This window comes from Pyxicephalus adspersus, chromosome 4 (genome assembly GCF_032062135.1).
Source record: "Pyxicephalus adspersus chromosome 4, UCB_Pads_2.0, whole genome shotgun sequence".
NCBI lineage: Eukaryota > Metazoa > Chordata > Amphibia > Anura > Pyxicephalidae > Pyxicephalus > Pyxicephalus adspersus.
The window spans coordinates 24,864,735-24,891,598 of NC_092861.1; the positions used below are offsets into that span (position 1 = coordinate 24,864,735).

A 26,864-nucleotide genomic window follows, 5' to 3' on the forward strand; every position below is an offset into this window, starting at 1 on the left:
CAAAGGCATATTGTGGGTTAAAAAAACATTTATGGGTAAAAAAGTAAGCATAAAATATACTTTTACCTGCAAATATTTAAGTAGGTGATAGGGTTTTTTTAATACAAACTTATTTACCAGGGGTCTGCTCAGGAATGAGGGTTTTTCAGTCTCCAGTGATAGATATCCCACTCTGTCTTGTACAAGTTATAACTCTTTTTAGGACATCACAGTTATGATATAGCGTACTTCTTGGATGCTGCTTTGAAAGATGTGTTTGTTATTACCGGTAATTTCTTTTTCTACCAACATTTGCAAAGCTTTATGTAGAACATAGGTAAGCAGAAGTGATGTCTCAAAATAGACTGCACAGCCTAGAATATCAGCCAAGGTTCCGAACAATTGTTTCTATGGCAAGTGGTAGCAGAATTTCACAATTTTTACGCAACTAACATATAAGGGAAATCCATAAACGGCATAAAAGTGATTGATGAATAATATATTTCACAGGATATAGATCTTGTTGAACTGTATGCCAGATAAGCTTGCTAATGGCATGTTTCAACTGTTCACCTCTTCTTCACCTCTTTATTAACTTTTCTTAGGAATTTATAAAATATCACAACATACAGTCACATAAAAAGTTTAGATTCAATGATTTTGAAAATTTTAGATGTTGTATGGGTTTGTTCTACTACTCGTAAAATATGAGAGACAGGCTTATATAAAAAAAATACACTACACATTCCTGGCAAAAAAAAGGTTTGAAAATTCAAAAATGTATTCAAAATGAAAATGGTAGGATGCAATAATGTCATTTCTGATAGGTCATCTTGTTTAGTCATTCCCGTGGTATGCTAGTTATCAGTATAGCCTTGTGGGACTTTTACTTCTTATAGTTGATTTAATTCTACAGTGCCTCTTGAAAAATGAAATAACTTTGGGTGGGATAGTCCTTTCATATTGTTAACTTTTTTTAGTAGGTATTCCTATTTCCTGATATTTATGATACAATATTGGATTCATTCTTAGAACTGGAACTATAAGTGATTGAATAATATAGTGTTCTTAATATACATACAGTCTTTGAAATTCCCAAGAATGCATAATTGCGTTATTTCCTAGGTATGATATAAATTACACCCATATGTGTTGTCTAGTAACTAATATTAATATAGTAACTAGAGTTAGCATTTACAGTACACATTTACCTTGGTCACTTGGTCAGTCAGTTTGCAAAAGCCTTCCAAAACCTAAACAATAGCATGATAGGATCTTGCTCATAGGTATCAGCTCATAAACTGTAACTCAGTTGAGCTGAGTCCTAATATCTTTTTTACTAGCAATAAAGGCAATCTTTGCAAATCTAAATTTTGACAGTAGACAAGCTTTTCTATTGGACAATGTGTTATTTATCCTTATTTTGGTAAGTCATAGAAGGTTTACTCACTTTGTTTGACTTTGATTCGATTACGTTGATTTTGCCACCTAAAATGCCAAATAATTCGTCCAGGGATATTATTACTGCAGTAATCATTGTATTTAACAATTTTCTATCACCGATTACTTTATTAACTACCCAGTGCAACATGTCAGAAGCTCAAATCATCCTACACTGGTTCCTTGAATATGAAAATAAGTTTAATCTATTCAGATGGCCTCCATAGTTATCAGATTTAAATGCAATATACCACGACTGAAATATGGCAGAATGGAAGATTTGCATCATGGATGTGCATCTGACAAATCTGCAGTGATTTTGTGATGCTATTGTGTCAGTGTAGACCAAAATCCCTGAGGAATGTTCCCAGCACTATTATTATTATTATTATTATGATTAATAACAGCAATTCTGAAGGCAGTATTGGGGTGCAGTCCAATACTAGCAAGGTATATCTAATAAAGTGGTCAGTGAGTGTATAAAACATACTTTCCAAAAGGATATTGCACTAACTGCTAAAATTTGAATGATTTTTTTAACCCACCATGATAGTTTTGGATTGTGTAAGACAGATGACACAAAGAAAACCCAAAGAAAGATGCAGCAGGGTGGCCAAACATGCATTAAACTATGGAGGTCCATACATATGAATAAAATCTGGTCCTGTATGTAGTGTTTCTAATTACATTACAGTGACCGGAACAAAGACCCAATTACCCCCTTTCACGACTCCCCTTGTAAATGTGGCCCAAACAATAAGTTACATGCGTTGTGCCATGTACACTGATGCCCCCTATTTGTTTATGATTTAACAGATGAATGGTTAACGAAATAAGCTTCTCTAATAGCCTGATGTAATTAAAATCCTGCCGCAAACCTTAAAAACAGTAAAATTGTGTTTTGTATTTTCTCTCTCTCATTAACCATCATGAGTTTTGGTGAATGTACGCCAATGTTGCATAATTGTTGGCAAAAAATAAAACTAATCCAAATATCACTAATCCAATAATATCACTAATCCAAACCTCCAGGATAGGAGAAGGTGAATCTCCCCAATAAGAGCATACAGACAGCAACTAAATCTGACCTTTTACACTATTATTAAAAACTAGAAAAAAGTTGCACAGGATATTAATCCATTTGTTTGTAGTCACCTTATTTGAAGCACACAAATTGATTTGTTGTTTAATGAGATGACACCAACAAATGCCAGTGTAGTCCTGGCTCATAGAATGCATAGAAGGACCACTTATGATGCTGGTGATGCCATTTGCATTGATTCCTTTGATTATTCTACCATTGACAGCTTCACTAGCTTTGAACAGCTTTATAAGTAAAGCACATTTTAGTGAAAGGGAAAAGCAATAAAAAAAAGCAAGAATTATCCTACAATTAAGCTGGGTAATAGATGAAATGTATGTCTCATTGGAATTGCTTCTGTTCAGGTTCTGTCCAGTTTTTCTACTGTTTTTTTTATCTGAACATAACTTTTTCAAGCTAACCAAAATCACTGTACATTTGGGCCACCATTGCCCACTATGTTCATTGGAATGATGGCTAGCCTGACCCTTGCTTGAAAGGTAGGATTTTTCTAAATCCATAAATAGTGGATACTTTTCATTTCTACAATTCACATATGTTCCCAAAAATGGACTATTTTCACACATGTTATTTATGTAATAACCAGTAGCTGTCATATACCTTCTGTGGGCAGCTGCTGATCCTCCTCCATGCAGCCAACTCTCATGCTGGGATCTTTCCATCTCTGTCCCAAGATGTGCATCTGTGCTATCTGTGTGGAAACCTATGATAAAGTTTGTAAAATTTTCCCAGGATGAGAATTTACAGATCAGGATTTATTACAAATAAATTCTGATCTATGGCTATTAGGAAGTGTGAAGCTATTAGAAATGATGCAACAAAAAAACAGAACAACAACACTACAACAGCCAAAAAGAACAAATAGCAACATATTAAAGGGAAATATAATAAAACAAAACTGGCTTTGTTATATTTCTAAGCTAAACTCACTTCTACTCAGCACCAACATCTTCACACAGTCTTCAGGTCTTTATCTATCATGATTGGCCATGCTGAAATCACATATACCCCGCACATGCACACAAGAGTTCTTTCGGCACCTGGGTATGCTAGGAATGCGCATGAGTGTACATTCAACAAAAGAATGCACACCTGCACAGATTTCAAACACGCAAGCCTGTTCTTCTCCAATAAAAAGCTGCTTGCTTGACATTTTTTGTTTTTCCTTTTTATTTCCACTTTAACAAGAGCAAAAGCAAGCTATGTACACAACACACTAATATGGTAAGAAGTGGATAAAACTGATGATCAAAAAAATCACTTTTTAACAAATACTATACAATGAAAGATTATGTTAATAAAAACACAGCTTAAATTCAGAGATTTCTGCAAGGTCCTCGGGTCTGTTGACCGGTATCATTAACCTCCTAAACCCAGGTCATCTTGTCCTTGACCTTTGTTATTGGAATTTAAAAGAAAAAAGCAGCACAATGATGAGCTTATATCTCTACTTTTTCTTCCTAGTAGCATGCTTCTTGTCATCCCATGAATTTATTGGTTCCTTGTACTGCTTCTCTTTCTCATACTTCAGCTCTAGTATACAGGGACTGCAAAACATGTGCAGGTACTTTGAATTTGATGAGCCTGATTTATTAAAGCTCTCCAAGGCTGGGAGGAATACACTTTCATCAGTGAACTTGGTTGATCCAGCAAACCTGTAATGGATTACCTAAAAGTCATTTGCTATTTGTTAGCAAAAGTTTTCAATCCTGGACCATTTCAGGTTTTCTGGATCAGCCAGGTTCACTGATGAAAGTGTATCTTCTCCAGCCTTGGAGAGCTTTAATAAATCATGCCCATTGAGTTTATTGATTACATAGTTGCACTATTTGTGTCTTTCCAGTCTGGAATTCAGCTTTAAAGTCCCAGATTTGATGTTGAAAATCACAATGGTTAAATTAGGGAAAGTAGGTATTTTTAATTATACTGCTAAGTCTGAATGTACTTTCAGCAACATTAACACCCCCAGTGTCACCACAGCTTAAAGCTGAAAATGTCTAGTAGAATTAGCACCTTTCTGCCTCTTACCCCACCTATTAGTGATCACAGTATGTCTTTGTGTAATGCATATTGAGTGTTTTGCAGAGCAAATCCCTTCCCTGTGTCATGTCAAAACATCATATGTCATCAGTTTGAGTCTTTGCAGTGACCCCTCATGATAGTTTGCAACTTTTTTAATGTGACGAAGGATCATGTGATCTAACTGTATACAATATAGTTATAATGTGTTAAAAATTTATTTGTGAAGCATATTGTGGTATCTTTATTATCACAAGTCTAGATGCTACAAGTAGCTGGTAGCCACTGGAACCATGTTCTGCTGGCCATTGACAGGGAATGCCACCAGCAGTGTTTATGAAAATATGCTGACATATCTAAAAAACTGTAGGGCATTCACACTTTTAAAACTTGTGAAATCACAAAAGCACCAAGTTTAAATATATACGCCTATCACTTCTTTCCGCTACCTAAACAAAAAGTTCTTATATACTTCAGTACTTGATTTTTTTTTATTTCTGCCTGGTTTACCCCTTTGCCTAAATGCCACTTTCCCAAACCGTGAGTTTGTAAATGGTTCATGCCTTGCATTTGTTAGATTCCTATTGATTTATCATTTTTTAGAAGTTACGAAAACCCTAATTGATGCAGTTTGTAACGGTGAGATATATAGTTTATTGTGTAGTCCTCTGAGATCAGACCTACATACAGTATATTAATGGCCCTATATTGGTGTAAAAATATAGGGATCTTACTACAATGTTTTCTTAAAGTGTAAATACATCACTCAACGTCTCCATAAGTAAAATGAAATAACAGGAGCTTGTTAGGGTGTAAGGACCCACAATAACCACAAATACTTTTGACTCAGCATCTTCTGGAAGCAAGTGACACTAGGTATCATCAATTGCAAACTCCACAATTAATCAGCAGTTAGTAAAGTCAATACTTGGTCATGCCAACTACGACATTATCTTTGTGGCATCTACGTAATGTCACAAACTGGCCCCACAATAGTGCAATGTTATGCAATACTCTTCTACATCCATATTGTTGTGACAGACAGGAAGAAATTTTTGTGCAGGATTATCAGGTGCCAACAGTGATCTAAACATAACTTTTGAGTATGTAGGCAGTACTGATGCTGCTAGTTACAACACTGGCCCCACTGATCAACATAGACAAAGCCACCAGCATCTTGGGCCTTTCTTGGTAGACAACAAATTAAAAATCAGTGTCATCAGTGGTATGTCTTATTTATTAAGAGCTTTATTCACATCCCAACATAGGCCTTATGACTAAGTACTGGTACGAAACGCGGTAGAACGTTGTCCTACTATTATGAATCACCTGTGTTGGGATATGGATAAAGCACTGAATATGGCATACCAGTGATGACATCTTATTTATGATATGTTTTGGGGTATGCAGATAACATAAAATATTATGTACATAATATAAATGTCAACCTCATGTTATAAAAGAGTTTCTTCCTAAGCTTTCCTTAGTTGAAGTTAGATTTCCAGAAAAACAAATGTTCCTTCTCTGTGAGAATTTCATGTAATGTCGTGGCCAATATACTATTTACATGCACGTCTCTTACACATTTCCACTATTTATGTTCTACACTGACTTAAATTTAACTCACGTCAATCAAACCAATGCAGATCGGCATGTTCTTTTACCTTCTGTAAAGGGCAATGCTCTGTATGCTGTTGACCTCTTGATGTAATGCATTTTTATGTAGCTGCTGACTTATGTAGTCTGGGGTGTAAGTGTCTAGGGATCAGCATGATTGACTTATTTGTGATTGACCTTTCTATTGGTGTCACTCTCCGCAATGAGCTTGCCATCAAACAAAACCCCGAACAAAAGCTAATACTTGTTATCCGTGAATGACATTGTACTGCTGTTTAAGGAATTCCATTTTTAAATAAATGTATGCCAAAAATTGTGCTTTTCCGTGAGATGTTTGCAGCGTGTTTGATATGCAGTAGCAACAATTTGGATTTAGCTAAAATAGTAAGAGCAAGTTTCTCTTGTATAAAAAAATGAATACATAAAGTATTTATGTATTTACTATTCTGCTTATTATGAGTGTACTTTGCATGGGTTGTCAAACAAAGAAATTATTCTTTATATTGTCATAAAAGCTTTAGCTTATGTCTAATATTGTTTAAAATAAGCCTTTATTTTGGTATAAAAGCTTGACCTGTCCTTTTGTAAATGCCAGTTGTATGTCATTCAGGTCCAATAGCTTTGGAACATTCTATCTTATTGACCCGGAATTAGAATTAGATTAGGTGTTCTTAAGTAAATAATAAATAATATAGACCTTAACATAAAACAAATTAAAAAACCTCCAAATTTAGTAAATAAGTAAACCAAAAAATAAGATGCTTGACAGTAATAAAAAAAAAAAGTTCTATAATACCATGTTTTATTTCAGTGACACTGCTTTTGATTTCAGGCTATCATTGAACTGCCCCTTTGGTGATGTAATTTTATACAAACCAAGGTCTAAAGTATTGTTACACCAGTGTTACCACACCAAGACATTATATCAGAATAGAGAATATTGCAGCACTCCCTAAAAAATGTAAAACAGCACAGATAGTATAACACCAAGTATAATGCACAAAAGTACAACCAAACACATATTTAAAGCTACAGTAGAAGATATATGTACAGGGTTGCAATATAGGATCAAAACAAAGCTTTCTGTTGACAAGGTGGGATGACTTACCCACAGGTGTCTTACATATATATGCCTTGTTTGCCTACTGAATTTTTGTTATCATTAACCCAAGAGAGACTTTCTAACTTTGTTTCTTCTTGACTGGGGTTGCTCAGAGGTCCCCAGACTCCCATATAACTGCATTGCCAAACCATACTCCACCTTGCTGGATTAATACAGCCACCAAAATGGCTTTATCATAAATAGGCAACCAAACTTTACGTAAAACACCTTCTTAACATAACATAATTTAACAAAAACTGAATGATCATTTTATTGATAATTTTACCATACAAACAAAATACAAATATTGACCAGCTACAACCTATTTGGCTGCAGATCTTGGTAAAAGCATTGAGGCCTTTTGAGTTTGCAATAGACTAATATTTTGGCCCTTAGCTGCATTACCTTGCCTTGGGTGCTGATAACTGTCATCCGTAGATCCAACCCCAGCTTAACCAACTGTTAGTTATTATTAGTTTCCTTAACAAAATAAGAGGACATCATACCGAAGAAGGGGTCTTCCACCACCCACCAGCACCACCAAGAACATTGCTTTCCAGGACCCCAACCGTAAAACCCGTACTCCAGACCCCAGTAAACCAAACTACCTCTCTGCGAACAAAGGGGGCACGTGGGTGGGTAAGCTTTCACTCTTCCAACCAACCTTCTATTTATTTTCCTTTTATTTCTGTGCTATACCTCTATCCTCTACCCTCAGCCCTCACCCGCTCCCTAACCAATCAGCTCTCTTGCTTCTAAATGTTCTTTTCCTTTCTATTATCCACTAGTCTTTCCGCCTATCTGGCTTTTTGTTCCCCTTGGTTCTAGGCCTAATTTTCTGTGCGATGCACCATAAACAAAGAATCCATCCATTACAAGAAGATACCTTTATAAAGTACTAGATGGTTGGGCAGAACTGGGAGCATTAAAGTGTCTAAGAGATATAAAGAATAATTCTCTTTTTGGTAGATGAAAAAAATAAAATGCAAATTTTAAAATAAAAATTTTTGCCCAAATATACAATCTATAAATAACTTAATTTTTTTCTAACATTTATTTATCTGAACAGAATTGTTTTGATGAAAAAATAACATACATGCAGTACCGGATATCTGGTGTTTTCAGTACATATAGGTGCCTCTATATTGCCCATGAGATAAGAAATTAGAATGGATCATCCATCAAATGGATCCATGTTCCTCAGGGTCAGCTCTGTGTAATGAGGTGACTAAATGTACAAACCACACTGTGTGAACCAAACTGTGCATGCAAATCATTTCTAAAATATAGACTACCACATACTTGGTAAGAAAGAAATTCCTCATTGTCTTTACCCAAACAATTAAATGTATTCTTCAAGGGAACTTTAGGTCAAGATATTATTAGTATTTAAATATTCTTAACAAGCATGAGCATTAAAAGAAGCCATCTCTGTTCAATGTAGTTACAGACGCTGTACAGAAATGCATCCTCATATTTCACAATTGGACACAAAAAAATAGGGCATTATTTATTTATTCTGAAAATTTGGTAAAAATCAATAGACTTATGCAAAGTTTTTCAAAATACATTTAAAGCATACCTAAACTCAGAAATTTCACTTCACATAAATGGGTAGACAACCTTTATATGTAAAAATTCTGTTTTTTTAAAAAAAAAAAACACCGCCACCTAATTTTTGACTGCCTAGGCGATGGAGAATGAATGGGAGTGCAAAGCCTCCCGGGATAACTACTCCAAGCATCCCTTGGGTGCTCTTTCTGTGCATGCCTGAGCATTTCTTGCATGCGAAGAAGAAGTCTTTTTGCGAAAACGGAAAAATTTGCCGATCTCACGCATATGCAGTTAGATCTGCAAATTTTTTTTCATCCTACGTCACCCGATTTCGCGCCTGGGTCGGGTGATGTAGGATGAAGAACCAGGAAGAAGAGGAAAAGATGGCAGCGCCCGGCACATCAGCTCCAGGACGGATGTCAGGACGATGCAGGACCTGGTACAAGACACCCCTGGATGGATGGGACTGCCCTGCAGGACTGAAGGTGTGTTTTTTTTTGCCAGTTTTTAGTTTAGTTCCTCTAGTTCCTCTTTATGTCAAGGGGGTAAAGTAGATAAATGTGGTTTTTAGAGTGCAATAGGCTCTAAATAGCTCCTAATGATCGCGGAAGGTCTTTTTGGCTATCCTGGACCTGTTCTTTAAAGTAAAAAATATTTTTTAACAGAAAAGACAGATAATAAAAATAATAGTCTAAACAACAACAATAATAATAAAATGCTTGAGAAGATAAATTAAACTTAATTAAGAGGTTTTGTTTTTACAAAAATCACAATTCTTAGCAGCACAGCCAACCATTCCCCCTTCCATGATATGTGTTATGTATTTAGATTCCTTATTAGAAAACAGATAGGTCCCCACTGTGAGTGAAAAGCAGGATAAACTGATCTGCCGAGAAAACAACTTTATATACTGTTCTAGTGCTTGGATTCATGAACATAATTTGAGTCTGATAGTATCCTTAGATATTAGGTGATAGCTAGAAACTAGAAGACACACAAACCATAAGGCTGCATTTCTTTAACTGGAACTTTTGGACAAGTATCTTGGGTGGCTCTTTGACTGGGAGAAACTGTTGTGATGGCAGTCCTACTCCTTTATTTGGTTGACATTTGCAAGGAGATCCTGTGTCATAGTTGGAGTTCAGGTATAGGAAATCCATTGTGGACATAGCAAAGGCAGTAGGGACTAGGCTTGAGTTCCTTTAGTTGGTACTACCCACAGGTAGTATAAAAATTGCAATCACTATCAAAATGTATTTAGTTATCTTACTTGGACTGAATTATTTCACTGAGCACCCTTATGGCCATTAAATCTATTATTTCTTTTTTAGCAGAAACTGAAGAGCACATTGTATAACTGCAGTGTGTTGTGGTTAGATGTTATACAGTTGTCTTCTGGAAGTGTTTTTTGGTGTCATTAAAATGAATGTTACTGTAACACATCAATATGTGTCTGGTGTAGGAATGTGCATCAAGGAAATACATTAGTCTTCCACAGCTCCCTTACATGGCACAGCCAGGTAGATGACCATTTTCTAGGGTCACCATAGCTCACTTAATTGGACTGTGCAGAATAAAATGCTATTCTCCACTATTAGTCTGATAACTGGGCAGTAAAAAAGCTGCTGCAGACCGATGAGCCCATCCCTTAGCTCACTTAGCTCTTTCCATCTAGTAATGGACCTGATTTATCAAAGCTCTCTAAGACTGGAGAAGGTCAACTATCATGGTAGAACCTGTGTGATTCAGCAAACCTGACCCAGGCCCACTGTGATGCCTGTCAGCCCATTTGCATTCAGAACAATTTGTAAAATAATTATTTTATAGTTTATCCTAAAAGAAACCTCCTGGTCATTTATCTCTATTGGGTTATCTGGTGTATGGATCTCTGTAATGAGGCCTCTGGTATTAAAAGTTGGCATCACTTTGTCTATGAAATACATCCAGAAGAGTCATTGAAAAAGAGCGAAGAGATATGTTCTAACATGTAGACCTAATCAGTGGGATGCACAAGAGATGTAGAGATGATGGGAGATTCAGCCTACCAACATACCAGTATCTAGCTGGAATTATATTTTCCATTTATTATAGATTGAGTTCTTAGTAGAATAGGGGTCTCTGCTTCCCTTATACATTGATGCTTCTAAAGAAGCAATATATTTAATAATTCACTGTTTACCATAGTATTTGCAACAAATGATTCCTGTATCCCTTTAGCATGTTTATGAATTTACTCACGTTGTGCTCCCTGCCTGACTAGAGTGGTAATGGTGTGCAAATGATGTTATGAATCTATTATTTCCACATAAGATAACAGATGGAATAAAAACATGTTATAGGAGTGTGCATTACCTGCTTTCCACTGATAAGATGAGAATATATATCCAGATGTCTGCAATCACTAGACTGGTGTCTGGTTCATTTTACGTCGTCCTTATTTGACCTTGGCTATGCTATGGTATAGTCTGGTCTGACGGAAATGACTTCCTGCGTCATTAGCTAGGACTTACTTAAAAAATCCAGCACCTTTGGAAAGATTCTTTGTGTTAGGGTCAGCTGAAAATCTGCACTCTATTTAGTACTAATGACTAAGGTGAATTTTTAAAATATAACAAAACTTGATTTTCCTAGAAATATATTCTCATGTGTTAAACATTTTTCAACATTCTTATGTTTAAACAGTTTTTAAATAAAATTGTATAAATTCATATCAAGAGTACTCGTCCTCTGCAGTATAGCAGCCAATCTACACTAAGAATATTGTTAGGCTGTATCAATAAAGAGTAGGTGAGTGGATCATGCTTATACCAACGTACCACTAACTAACTAGGTAAGGGTAGGGTAAATTAAAAAGTCTCTCCCTTTATTCTACCCACACTTTTAAAACATCAACTGAACACCGATAGGTACCAGACACTTGCACATGACCAAAATAATGTGTGATTGGGCAAATTAACTTTGCCAACCCAAAATGGTTGGCTATATTGATGAAGAGTGGGTGTGGGTACTTTTGCCTCACCAATCAAAGCTCATTTGAGGGCCAAAGTCTGGTTCTTTTAGGGGGTTTCCAAACAGACCATCAGAAATGAGACAGTAGATTGTAATTATTTTGATTTATTGTTGCAACAGAGAAAATCAAATTCTTAGCAGTTAAAGCAAATAGATTCTAACTAAAACCAGGAAATACATCAGTCTTTATAGGCATACAGAATCCCTCCTGTATAGGAGGACTTAAACCGTTATCTAATTGTCGTTAAGCAAATTGTCCAATAACGTATACTTGGAAGTCCATATACTGTAGGCATAAAAGTTGACAAACAGGTAATGGGCTGGATAAACCAAGTCTAGCATGTTTGGCACAGAAATGACTGTCCGCCTTCTTGGATACTTATTCAAACTGGTATTAACTGCAAGGGTCTCTTATCAGCCTTTAAGGCCATCCTGAGCTTTCAGGATCATCACGCTGACTGTTTTTGTTGCAGGTGCTGGTCTCTGAAAACAATCAAACAAAGCAGTAACTATTTTCATAGAAGGAGAGTATATTTATTATGCTATATACAGATCCCCCATATTTTTCTCTCACCCCTTTCTAAAAACACCAGGTTGGCACTAATGGGCACCAAACCCCTTCACACCACTGGTGTCACCAAAAACCCTAGGTAGGAAAATGATAGTCCATTCAAAGCATACACTTATCCATGAATCAGACAACAGAACATCTCATTTATATATACCTCTAGATATAAATTATTTATCATTTGGTAAAAACATTTAATTTTGTGCCAAGAAAAGAACAACCCTTCCTAGCCTTACTGAACAGTTTTAGCTGCTGCATTATTCCCTCTTCCCTGCAGCCACTTACTAATTTCTGTGTGCTGAGTGGGTGGGGTTTCCTGCTATGGCCACATGATTTATTCTAAAATATTAATAGGCGGAAAAACACTAAGAACAGAAATAAGCCAATCACGCAAAGTGAAATTGCTGAGGGAGGTCTGTATACCAGCGGAGTACACCATGCTGCCATACAAATGATAGCTGGATGCAGTGAGAATTTTAAGGGTAATTTTTATTATTGCCTAATTTCATTTTAACACGAGGTTAAAAATAAACCAATCTTTCATGCTATATAACATTCTTTGCTTGTCTGAACAATTTTATTGTTTGCTTTAATTTTTTACTATTACTAATGATGTGCTTTTTACTGTTTCATGGCATCAGCCAGTTTCTGCTTCAAGGCTGCTTAAAATGTGCAGCTATGTTTTGTAGGAATTCAGCCATATTAGAAGGTATAACAAATTTTAGACCATAAACAGAACAGGTTGTTTAAATGTCAGACTTTGAAGGTAGTAATTGCAAAAATGAGGCAATGAACTGGAAATCCTGAATTTTTAGTTATAAGTTTTGAGATTTTGATGCTGAGTAGAAGTCACATTATCTAGAACAAACTACAGGTAAAAAGACAATAATAGGGGATTATTTAATTTTGTTCTTTACTAAGCTGATTTTTAAAAGGTGAAAAAAATAAAATGTAAAAGCAGAATTATAATGCTTACTGTAACTCTTCCAGAAACCAAGTCTGGGTTCCTTACCAAATGAGTCTTGGATTTTCACGCTCTCTAGGAGTGTCAGAAGTCTGGTTCCCCTTTGCATGTTGCGATTCCACTTGCTGGCTTTTACTTTTCCATCTGTGTCTAGTAGTGGGCGGCAGGAGAAACCACAATGTGGCAACTCCGCTAACTCACATTTTATGCATTGGTGTGCTAGAGTGCCAATCATTGTAAATGGTACCCAAATGCACCATACTGCATTATTATATTAACTTTTTTTTATAATGTACTATACTATAATATTAGTATTGTAATTATTGCTGCCGTATGAATTACAGTTGTATGCACTATGCTGAGCTACCCAAACTTGGTGTATTAGTCACTGGCATTGTGTTAGCAAGCCTATTCAGATGAAATGATTGTCGAACACAAATCACTATACCACGGAACATTAGACGCAGGTATTAAACCCTGCAGTACACAACCCTGGAGTGAATAAAGCTTTACATAATTTTTAAAAAAAATTTTTGTTAATAAATACCCACCAATTTACCAAGAATTAAACCTTAGCACGGGGCTTTCTGTTATCTTAGAAGCTCCCAGGAGATGCAGCAGTCGGCAATGTTTACCACCATTTGACCTCTGTTAACTGGTAAATGTGTCCTAACCTGTTCTGCAGATTGCAATTATAAAAGAAGAAAATCATATTTTATTTACTTTGCTCATCATGTCGTCTGACAGTTGCTCATTTATTTTGTCAGTAATTGTGATTGATAACAATAGCCATATATGTATTTCAGTGGTTTGGAGTTCTGAAGATAGTTTTAGGCAGTTTAATTATGTTTATATTTTTAAGGTCAAAAACAGACAAGTTGTAATTTGTGCTGTTCTGTTTGACACTATTTAGTTCAGAAGAAGTTGTACAAACATGTCAAAAAGATTCAAGATTAGAGTTTAACACCTGTCATATAGGAAGAAGATTGAACTATGCAAGAGCATAAAAACATAAATAAAGTCAGAGGTGGAAAAGTAAAATGGCAATGTAAATATGGAGCCATGGCAGGGGTCTTCCAATTTTTACAATGCAGTCCTTGAACCCACCAATCATTGGACCATGGGATTGGACAAATTATTTATTTGCAAACATAAAGGATTCTAGTCTGGCTGGTCATTCAGCTCTTTTTAAGCGTGTCCTTCCTTTTTCCATCTATGTCTGTACTTTTGTTCAAATGATCAGAAATTTGATGAGATTATATTAGTTGTGAAAATGTGTTTATTTCCAAAAACGTACACGGCACTGAGATATTCTGCAGAATTATACTGAAAGTAAGGGGGTGGGGGGTGTAATATCCTATCCTGATCCTAATAGTCTGTTCACATATGTCTAAAATGCATTACAAATAGAAATTGCATTCCTTCTTCGGGGGCTTGTTCTTATTTTTGCCTTTGTGTAATCTGTTCTGAAACAAAGTATAAAGGTTTACTCAAACATATGCATGTGTTTTACTGCGGATGCAAAATAAAAGGTTTCCATGATTTGTCTCTGCTGTAGCTGTTAAAAAACTTATGTGCCAAAACCAAATTGGAAAGAAATTTTATTTGTAGGCTGAAATCATACTTCTCCTTATAGATTGCTCATTGTGTGTTACCATGTGTTGCAGGCGTATTGGTAAAGGTGCATTGGGGTGCCATTAAAGATGAGTTTTAACACATTTCTTGGATGCACTCACACACAAAACACCTCAACTCAGAACTGTAATTCAACTCTGAGACTTAATGAGAATATAGAAATTCTAAAAACTTTATCTGATCTTTCTACAAGAATAGATCCCTCTAGATCAGTGTTTCTCAACCAACATTCCATGCAACCCTGATGTTCCTCCAGGGGTTGTTAGGAGTTACTTGAACAATGAGCAATATGTGCCTTCCTGTTGTAAAGCTGACATATTCAAATGCCATTACATGTTTAAGATTATTTTAGACGTTAGTGATTGGGTTATATCTACTTTAAATACCATGCATAGAACTGAACTTGTGTGCACCTTGTAAAACAGTCCATGATGTTAAAAATGATTAGCTTTTCAGTAGAGCACTTCATCCTTTATAAAATGCCCTGTGGCTACCAAGGGTGTAAATATCCAGAAGCATAATGATGTCTAGAGCAGCACAATTTTTCATTCTAAAGGAAAACATGTAATACAGGTCATTAAACTGGACATTATCTTTGTAAATTGCAATGTGGCCTTGTACGGACTAAAAATAAAAAAGGAGTATAAATTTGATGAAAGATCTATAAATCTGATGCTGAGTGCTGGAAATGCAAGTGTTGGTTATGAACATTTTTTTAAATAAGTGATTATGGTAGGCTATGTCAGAAGTTCTTTTTAGAAAACATATTTCCAAATCATGCAGGATGCAGAATTTCATGTTCTGCTCCTGCTTTGCCCTTAGCAACTCTTTACACCTAGTTCTTGCTATAAGAAAGTGCATTGCCGTGTGTTATACTACACATAACTACCTACATGGCTGTCCATTGTGGTGCTGACCCCATTCATCACACTGAATGGGACAGTGCACAAAAACGAACATAATTGTATGCCTGACAAAACTCACAGCAGCAAAACGCATACCTGGAACATTAGAACAGTGTTTTGCAACCTTTTCAACATAGGGGAACCCTTGAAATAACTTTCAGGTCATCGGGGAACCCCTACTATAATTACTATATCTACAGCTCACAGTACATTACCTTGTGGTCAATGGGAAAAAATCCTCCTACCTCCCTGGCCAGTGGGAAGAATGTCACCTTTACAAAAAGCCAGGAAAGATCATTGGTTTTAAGTTAATTAACCCCTAGCAACCAAGGAGAGAATCTCCTAGGGTTCCATAAAACCTTGGTTGAGGAACACTGCATTAGACATTGTTCCTTGCAATGTGCAGTTTATGATGCTGTTACATATGCTGCCTTGCATCTCCCAGCTATTCCTTTAGCAACAATCAGTCAGGAGGTTCTGCATCTGATAAAAGTATTGCATGAGCACTAGAGAAAGTCCATTAGCGGTGGTCCTCATTGTCTCATTTCATGATAGTCAGCCATAGTCAGTAGTAATTCACAGAAGAGTGTAATTTCAAAGATAAGGATCAAAGTGTGCCATTTTTCTGCTAAATAGGTTGTTTTACTTCGATGTAAGGCACTTACAACATCATGCACATCTTCCTAACTTCATAATCACAATGACCAAAATGATCTCTTTGATTTTGTTGTTAAATCAAAAGAAAAAACATAATCCAGTCATTCAATGGTCCTCAGTATCTTATATCTTCAGTATCTTATAACATTTAAACTCCCAGGCCCAACACATGCCATCACTGTTTTTTTGTTGTAGAGCATTCATCCATTCAAAAATATTATCCCTATCTTGAAAGAAGTGTGGCAGGGACAGTAACATTCTATTGTCATCTCAACCATCAATAAAAATAGGGGATTAGTAGTAGAAGTAGTAGTATAAGAATTAGCAAAAGCAAGAAAGTACAGCTTTTTTTTTACTGAGGCCAAATCATTCCACCAAGTGCTTGACATTGTCTACTGCATAGCTTGCTGATTTTCAACCACAGCAGGATATTAATCTGATAATTTGACTTTGAGCCAGGGCACCACTTAATCCTTAACATATCCAAGTACTCCTCCTCAAGTGTAGTCTCCTCTGTTTACCAAAAGCTATAGTAGCAGTGTATTAGTAATAGCTTTTCATTTTTTTTTTATTTTTTATAAATGTAGCATTCTGTTAGCAGCCTAAATTATTATTTCATATCTAATCAAGTAAAAAAGAAAGGAGGAAACTGTAACATCTGTATAAAAGCTTACAATATAATGTGAGGATTGACATAGAAGAGACATGTAACGATGAGAATAGCAAAATAAATAAAACATTGTCCTTCAGTCGTAGTCCATAGTGTCCATGGCAAATCTAGTGAAGTTAAAGAGGAACTAAACCAGCGACTATTAACCTATCCCCAATCCACCACAGGGCATTGCCATCTTCCTTCTTTATTTCCCATAGATGACCCTCAGCTATCTTTATAGACTGTGCCAGGATAACAAATGTCCCGCGCCTCATTCATTCTTTCTCAGCAAACACAAGGTAAGCTGGGTTTGACAGTTTTCCCTGGCAGGCAGGGCTCAGAAAAATCTGACAGCTGGGTGGTGAACAGGCAGGTAGGAGCTGTTGTTGCATAAGGGACATCTCTTGTCCCTTTCTGCAATACCCATCTGGCTGAATCCCAAAACTTCAAAGTGGAACTTTTGGTTCCACTTTAAAGAAAATGGTGAGCAAGCAGCACTTGATGCCATGGTTCCTTTTAATTACTCTGGCATTACTATAGGTTATAGAGTGATGTAGTGTTGGATAAGATGTATAAACCGGTTCTGGGGAAGGATAAGAAGACACCAGTGGAGAAGAATTCAGAGGAGGATGAACCACTTTATCACCAAAGGCAAAAATAATTCCGTGGCTAAAGAGGCAATGTCACCAAGAATGGTGTAGGCTGATAAGACTGACCCCTGTTTTGTTGACTTGCTAGACATGACCATAATGATAACAGTGAGAATGGTAACGGTGCCTTGAGACCTCAGATGTTAACAGCAAGGCAAACAAATTAAGATAGGCCAATCGCTATTGGGAGATATATGTGCTCAATATGTTTCACTCTCATTGGAACCAGATAGTTTTCCACCACCCTACCTGGATTGCAATGGTACAAGGTGCATATGTATGTATGTATGTTGGATAAGCTTAATTTTTTAATTATTTCTTCATATTACTAACTGAATGTTCAATAGAACAATTTCCTTGAAAACTATTTGTTTTTTTAAATGGTGAAAACTATTAGAGAAAAATGTTGGGCTATGTTTCAGAAAAACACTGTTCAATTCATTTTATAACAATGGATCGACTTCAAGTGTCTCCTTTCTTTTCTTTAGTTGCATGATCAAGCTGTGAGAACTCAGAGAAATTAAAGACAAATCACTGGGAGATCAAATGAAGAGCCTGATACACCGTCCGTTAATTTACACTGCATGAAACCTCCAGCACAGAATTTCTTCATGAAAAATTGAGATGTCAGCAGTGCAGGGACTCTGCGTGAGAACTTAAGGTAATGCCTCTATTAGCTTTTGGTGGGGTAGTGAGTGGAGGTTGATTGGCTGAAACTAATGGAACATACCTGATGCATCCATAAGTAATTATTAGTAGAAGATTAATAATGCACATTTATTGTATGCAATGCTATCCTTGTATATAGTATTGGCTTTTTACTGGTAAGAAATAAAGTTATTTTATGACAGCTGCAGGGGTCATTGTAGCCTCAGCTGTGAGTTTTTCAGGCCTAACTGAAGTCACAAAAATAGAAATCCCGTCAGATAGATATTGTACTAAAAATCGTACTTTTGTCATATATATTGACTTGTTGTGCAGGGTGCCTAGCTGTGCCGTCCAACAGGCACCATAAGCACCAGAGTTGGAACCAGTTCTCTAAGTAATCAGCACTTAGTAACAGAATGGTCTTATATACCCTCTCTTTCTACTCCTCAATACAAATCTGTGGGAAGGCACTGCCTTGATGGGTGTGGATGTTACTTTGCTATACCATACGGTATTTTATTGTATTTTGGAAATATTAGAGAGGGATTAAATGTTTTGCCATCCCATTGGGCCTGATTTATTAAAGCTATCCAAGACTGGAGAGGATATACTATTATAAAAGAACCTGGGCTATCCAGCAAACCCATAATGGATGTAGTCCAGGATTAAAATAATTTCCAAACTAATAGCAAAATTATTTTTTGAAATTGATTGTATCCCTTTATCTTCTTCAGTCTTAGAGAGCTGTAATAAACCAAGACCATTGGGTTCCAATGTTCCAAGATTTCACTCACTTCCTGTCTTGTAAACAGAACCAAAAAATGGAAAGAAGTATACCAAGGTAAAATAATTTCCTATTAGTATTGGGAGATTTACCTTCTATTCCTATTTGTTGGTAACCAAAAGCTTTGTATTTTCCTTTCCTTTGTATTTTTACATTTCTCTTTTAGGCCTAGTGACAATTTTCATCAGGTCATATAACTGACAGACGTTATAACCATACACCACACTAACCAAAATGTTCTGCTTTATGGAACTTTATGGAACATGAACCTGTTACTCCTTCCTTCTAATTTACTTATTAGCTATTACTTGTACCTTGCTTGTTATGTATCCATTTTGCTCTTCCTTTACTCTATAGAGATGCTTTCTCAATATATTCAATCACTTGTAAAACTTTTTTCAAATGGGTAACAAATTGGGTAAAATGTGATAAAACCCTGGGAACTTTGGATCCAATATCCCATTCTTTATCTCTTTGCAGCTTCACTCATGCTCTGATGACGCGTACAAAAAATATAAACCCAGAAACCTGACAACCTCATTCTTTCCTCTAGCTTCTCAACTCTGTACTTTCTCTTCCTAGGTACTATAGGATTGGGCATCTCCTACCTTTAGGGGGCTCAACATGAGGGACTCTTCTACCAAAATTTGAATAGATGAAACAATACCCATATAATAAATGAGGGAGAACCTAAAACTTTACTTTTTTATATTCTTGGGATCTATTCTGCAGATATGAGTTTTAGTTAATCTGCTAATTGTTATCCAGGAAACATTGCAGCTGGTGTTCAGTCAAACATTTCACCTAGTTTGCTTTAATCTGCATTTTAATTGTCTTGCGGCAATATTTAGCCATCCTTTCTGGGAGTTTCTGATTTAGACTGCAGCTCTAGTACATTATGTGTGCTGTTTTTGGATATAGAGGACAGCTTGGGAACCAGGGAAACACTATTTTGCAATATTACAGGTTCAGATTCATGGCCATTCAGGACATTAGAGGGCCAGCAAATAAAGGGATTTAACTATCTGTATAAAAAAGATAAAACCTTAGGCAGTTTTTCTTGTCATTTTTTAACATGAGGGAAATAACTTTCATACCTTTAGGGAACCCCTGCTATAGTTACTATAGTCACAGCTCACAGTACATTAGCAGGGTGGTCGGGGAGAAGAATGCTTTTTACATTACTGGTCATTGGAAAGAATGCCACCCTTGCAGATAGCCAAAAAGATGATTGGTGGTTGAGAAATACTGGTCTAGGGTCTCCATTTACAAAACAGGAAATCAGACATTTTCTCAAACATTTCCTGTTTCAGGGAATGTTTCAGGGATTGTCAGAGCCCTAGAATTATTATAATGTATATATATATATATATATATATATATATACACATAATATATAATATATACATATATATAATGTATAGGCCATTTACCACAATTATGAATACTTCACTTGGGTACAGTGCTTTTTTTGTAAGAAAAAGGTGCTGAAACTCACATCCTGTTAATCTTTCAGAGTCCCGACACTGTCCGTCTCCCCGCTCTCCTCCTCCAGATACCGTGTCAGACCTTTCTCCCAAAGAGCACTCCATACAGAGGTATGTGAGGAAAGAAGAGTAAGGAAAGCTTTTATGAGGGATTTAGAGTTGTATTTCTCCTTTACCTGTTCCACAGCCCATCTGGCATGTATCACTGCAATGTGAGCTGAATGTCTGAATCACTGTTTTGGCGGGACATTGTCAGGCAAATTTAAACAACCGACCCTCCTCGAATGTTGTCACAGGTCAGGCAGCTCACGCTGCAGGTGATGACACCTCCCAAACATTTAGGCTGCTCAGCCACTGTCCAGTATTAAAGCACGCATGCACAGCCTATATTTAAAGAAGGTGTATGAAAAAAGGTGCCGTAACTTTGTTCCGGTGCGTTCAATGAGAAAAAAAGCCCTGCTTGAGTATATCTTTAATCATGGAAAGCTTTTTTTCAGAATTGCAAGCTAATTGCAAGTTAGTTCCGATAGCAGATATGAGCAGACAGACATGAACAACATAAAGAGATGGCTGTTAGAATGTTGGGCATGTTGCCATCCTATGTCCTTCATTACAGAAAATGGAAACCACTCCCCATGGCTTCTTATGGTAATGAGTTCATAGAGGTAAAGTCACTTGTGACGCGGGGTGACTCATTCACCATGTCATTATACGGACACACGCACTATCTTCTTATAGAAGTGGTCTTGCTTTCAGTTGCCAGGCAACCGCAGCTGGTTCCTCCGGGGGAACTCAGAGAATGCACTGCAGTATACTGCAGAAGTTTCAGTAGGGAAGACAATGGAATGAATGGGATTACTTAAATAAACTGTCCAGGCATGGGTGGAACAGCAGGTGTAAAGTTCACAGAATAAAACTTTAGCTTCATACACACTGATTAAAAGCTCCAAGCAGTATTGACTGATGATAAAATGAATTGGACAACATACAATTCCAGTTCTTGTATAGATACTTCAGCATCTTTTTATGCAATTGTGTTCGTGTCAGTAATTTCTTAATAAATTCGGTTGAATTTTCTGATAATTTTTAGGCTCATTAGCAGGTTATATTTTTATTTTACGCTGATTTACTAAAAAAAAATACAAATGATTATTGCAGTTATGCACTGATTCGAAAACCAAATCATTAAAAGTATTTTAAATGCTAATGTAGATCTTTAAATTAACTTCCTTTAACTTCCTAACTTCTTATTAAGCTTACCACAGATTGGGACAAAGAGGACTAGCACTAAGTGCCAGTTAGGCCAGAATGAAATTTAGCAGAAGGAATAGAGGAAGGACTTTGTCAGTGTTCCGCTGTTCCATTGTCCATTCAGAAAAATTGTCCAGGTCTTGTGCTGTAGTTTCTGTAGAAATCCCAGACCTGGCCATGCTGTCTATTAGGAGTACCTGTAATACTGACTGAAGAGAAATACAATTCCCTTGACAGAGTATTTATATCCTCAATTTAACTGTGGTTTTCTATTTCAACAGTGTCTTAGCTAAAGACTTATGGCCCCCCTGTAATATTATTATTACTAACTAGTATTTTATATAGTACCAACATATTACACAGTGCTTTACAAAGTCCATAGTCATGTACCTAGCTGTCCCTCAAAGGGACTCACAATCTAATGACCCTACCATAGTCATATGTCATTACCAGAGTTTAAGGTCAATTTGGGGGGAAGCCAATTACCCCAACTGCATGTTTTAGGAATGTAGGAGGAAACCAGAGTACCCGCAAACAAGGGGAGAACATGCAAACTCCTGGCCAAGATTTGAACCTGGGACCCAGTGCTACAAAGGCTTATTGCTAATCTCTGAATCACCATGATGTCCCGATGTGAAATTTGGACCTGAACACATTCTGCACACCTTTGAGGGTCTACAGATCTAAGGTCTCCAGTGCTTGTGACAATGTGCCTACCATTTAGGACAAGCTTCTTCACTGGAAGCCAGTGATAGGAGATCTCTTCTTCTAGCTCTTAGTACAACAATGAGCTATCAACAGGGTTCATGAGGAAGGCCTCTACAGGTCCTCTGGAGTAAGGGTTCTCTGCAACCTTTGTTTCTATACCACTGTATCCATATTTGTTTGACATTTAATAATCTATGTAAGATTTCTATCAAGCAAAGAGCATACGTCTAAATGCTGGATATTGAAGCATAATTTACATAATGTATTTATATATAGAAAGCACTATGTGGATGTTTGGTATAATAAAGTTCACCAGTTGTTCAAGAAAAATAGGGACATCTTTCTGCCCTATCTGAAATGGCAGCTGTCTGGCTGTGTCTAGCTAAAAGCAGACCTAAACTGAAAAACAAAAACTCACCAGGAAGTAAAGCTAATTGACAAAACAAGACATGCAATGTCTCTTTTGTCAAAAAAAATAAAGCCCTGGCTCCTGGTGGGTTTTAGTTTTAGCTCTACACTGCAGGGCGCAGAGCCAGCAACTGGGGAAATCGTATATCCTGCGCATGCACAGCAGTCCACTTTGGAGTCGACAGCGAAGAAGGCAGCTTCCTAGGATGCAGCGATGACAGCATCCTGGACTTGTCAGCTCTGCAGGGCATCTGAACACAGATAATTCTAATTACTGACGAAGCTCACCACCCAACCATGAGTACGATTCCGCTTTAAGAGTCACACTCTTTGTACAAGAATTCTGTAATGGAATGTAAGAAATGTTCTTTTTGCTATACTGGTTTCAAGGTAAAAATGGACATTTTGGAAGCCTCTATATTTCTTCAGGACTGGTGTACTTTTTACTTTCAAAGCCATTGAGGAAGGAGTTTTCCATTTATTAGTTATCATTTTCGTGGGAATTTTGCAATATCTTTTAAGAAGAATCTATTGTTCTATGCATAGATTTGGTTGGAGGGCTTTTCAGTTTCTTTAGTCTTTTGCATCCATAACCTTCACAGTTATACTTTCTCATGTGTCCTCAAGGCTTATTCCACAGAATTTATGGTTTCTGTACACTGATTTCCATATACCGCACTGATGATGGTCTGAAATCCTGATACAGCTGCATGTAGTTTGGAATATATGACTTCATAATATTGAGCTGTGTCTGTAATATACACCAGTGGTTCTAGATGTGTATTTAGCTATTGGGGCATAAAATAATATTTGCATAGCTCCATAATAACTTAATAGGGAAAGAAATACTTATTTTGAAATTTGTGATGGAATAGGACACATGAAGCGTCACTTCTAATAAGGCATTATTATGCTATACATGGATTCGGTTAAAGGTCTTTTTGATTTCTTTAGTCTCTTCACGGTTATGCTTTGTTGACCAATCTATGTAAAATCTATACTTTTGCTTGCTTTGAGAGGTGGGGAAAGATTAACCTTATAGTTGATTGGATGCGTGTGATAAACTAACCACATGAAAAACAAAATACTGAAAAAAAAATTCTGGTAAATGATGGGAGTTAAAGGAGGTAAACAGCTGAAGAATGTCAACTACAAAGTGCAGCACTGTCCAGGCAAACATGAAACTTATTTGGGAAGTATAGCTTGCCTGATGAATGTTTAATGTGCAGGCTACATTGGACTATTTTCATATTGGAATACTTATCAACTGATCAGGAATGAAAAAAAAACTTATCAAGATTCAGACCATTATGTTCACACTGATACCACATTCACATTTGCAGCCTCACCCATGTACTGTACAAGAAGGTGAATGTTCACACCACTGAATTATGTAATAAAAGGCTTCAGGTTCACCATGCACATTTCCAGTCTAATCACAATTCACTGAAATATCCGACTTCTTACAATCTTACCTTGATAACAGTGGCAGTTCACAAAAAACTGTTATTTTTGTTTTAAAAGGTATTTAAATGGTATCATCCGTTCCATAGAAGACTTAAATTAGAATTTGTTATTTTGGTATTTTTGATCATTTTTCTATGGTTTCCAGTCATGACTATCACTTCTTCGTTCTGCGCTTTGAGGGGTGAATAATAAAGAGAAAAATGCTCTCCTTGATATGACTGATCTCAATGGAGAGACGATGATGCAGTTTGCGCAGCCGTCTTACCAAATGATGGAACAGGGACAGGAGAAAATAGGACATGCTCGGCTTCCCACATCCATGCCCCGTCACCAACGTTGATAAGACAGTCTTCTGCTCCTCACCAGCATCTCTTCAAATCAATGAACAGCATACAGGATGGACTCAGAAAACTACTGCTTTGTCTTGTTAAAAGTAATTTTTGAAATGAATAAAAAGTTTAAATATATATCTTTCAATTCCAGAGTAAACAAATAGTTCTTCATCAAGTTTAAAGGCAAGGCATAGCAATATTCAAAAGACTGTTATTCTCTTAGAAATGCCAAACTTTTAGGTGCTAACCTTACTCTCAATCTGCTAATCCTTGATTTTATGTTTTACACCTAATATTTTCCCACTATTTTTTGGAGCTTCAATGAAATGCCTTTTTGGCAACACCTACTTGTAAATTTTAACTATTTATTATAGATAATTTAAGCGTACACACTACAGAGTCCACTAATTTGACTCTTAATTTGGGTCTAGTATCACACAATCATGCAAGCTTTGGTATATTCATGCCATTAATTTTATAGCCTGCATAACAACTAAGTATAGTTGCAGACCTTCATACCTATTTATTCCCAAGCCCCGCCACTGTCAATCCCCTGATGAAGCCTCATATAGGTCTCAGGAGACACGACCTTTTACTACTTGAATTATGAACTCACACAAATTGATTCATACTTTGGAAAGTTTGGTATACTATAAGTTTGGAGGTTTTGCTTTAACTAGTTAATTAAAATTGTGTTGTATTTCATATACTTTTGCCTGAAAACCCCTCTTTCATTTTACATTGATCCAAAATATCCAATTTGATTTTTTTATAGTTTGGTAATTTAGGGTTTGGCATATAACATCCAGAAATTGTAAGAGTCTCTTTTTCCCCCTCTCTTATGTATATGTTCTAGATCAGTGTTTCACAACCCTTTTAGCATGGGGAAACCTTTTAAAATAATTTCAGGTCTTAGGGGAACCACTACTAAAATTACTGCATCCACAGCTCACAGTACATAAGTGTTGCGGTCAGTGGGAAGAATGCATCTTACATCTTGCTGGTCATTGGAACGAATGTTACCTTTACAGATAGCCAAAAAGAACATCGGTGTCAGTGGCAACTGACCTTAAAGGCACAAATTGTTCATTGCTCAAGAAACCCCTGGCAACCTCTGGAGGAACCTTAAGCTACATACACACTTCCAATTATTATCGTTGGAAAACGAACGACGAACGTTCATGCACGATATATATGAACGATCGTATAGCACCGATCCTGCACATAGAGTTAACGACACGATCGTTCGTAGATATTGTACACACAATAGATACGATCGTTTGAGCGATAGAGGAACTATGTGCACGACAGGAAAGTGAACGGACGTTCGTTCATCACGCATGCTCTGAACATGGACGATCAACGAACGACCGTACACACGAACGATGTTCAACGATCGTCGTCCAATCCGATCCGTCGGTCCGGTCGTTCGTTTCCAGCGACTGTCGGCGTCGTTGGTTACTTTTTTACGAACGATTTTTTGCCCAATCGATCGTTCGTCGTTCGATTGGAACGATAAAAATTGGAAGTGTGTACGCACCTTTAGGGTCCCATGGAATGCTGGTTGGGAAACCTTTTCCAGATATTGTAACTACCCAAGTAAAAACAGCAACCCACTAAAAATATATAAAAGGTATGAAGACATCAATGCATGCTTTTATTTTAAGGGGAAATAATTTATTAATAAATTGTCTTAAATAATTTTGATAAACAGGTAATAAATTTGTCAGCAGCTACTAAAATCCTTTGCTTTATCTTTTCACCATGGCGTCTTCATTGTAGTGCGATACAGATAGTAATGACATGCATTTCTAACACTGCCTTGCATTAGCAGCCTGTCAGTTATATCATTTGTCTCTAAATTATTTATGATGAGTTTTTTTATAGAGCAATTTCTCCGGTCTTGCATACCTATACGTGTTTTCC

The 26,864-nt window shown here is 36.6% G+C and overlaps 1 protein-coding gene across 11 annotated transcripts in view; it reads left to right on the forward strand.

Annotated features, from left to right (window-relative positions):
• MYT1L (myelin transcription factor 1 like) overlaps positions 1-26,864 on the forward strand; it is a 293,552-nt gene that overhangs the window by 39,766 nt on the left and 226,922 nt on the right. For all 11 annotated transcript variants that reach the window (XM_072407580.1, XM_072407581.1, XM_072407573.1 and 8 more), the window contains exon 2: positions 18,342-18,514. The gene's annotated coding sequence lies outside the window, so the exon portion shown is untranslated. The remainder of the gene's footprint in view (positions 1-18,341; positions 18,515-26,864) is intronic.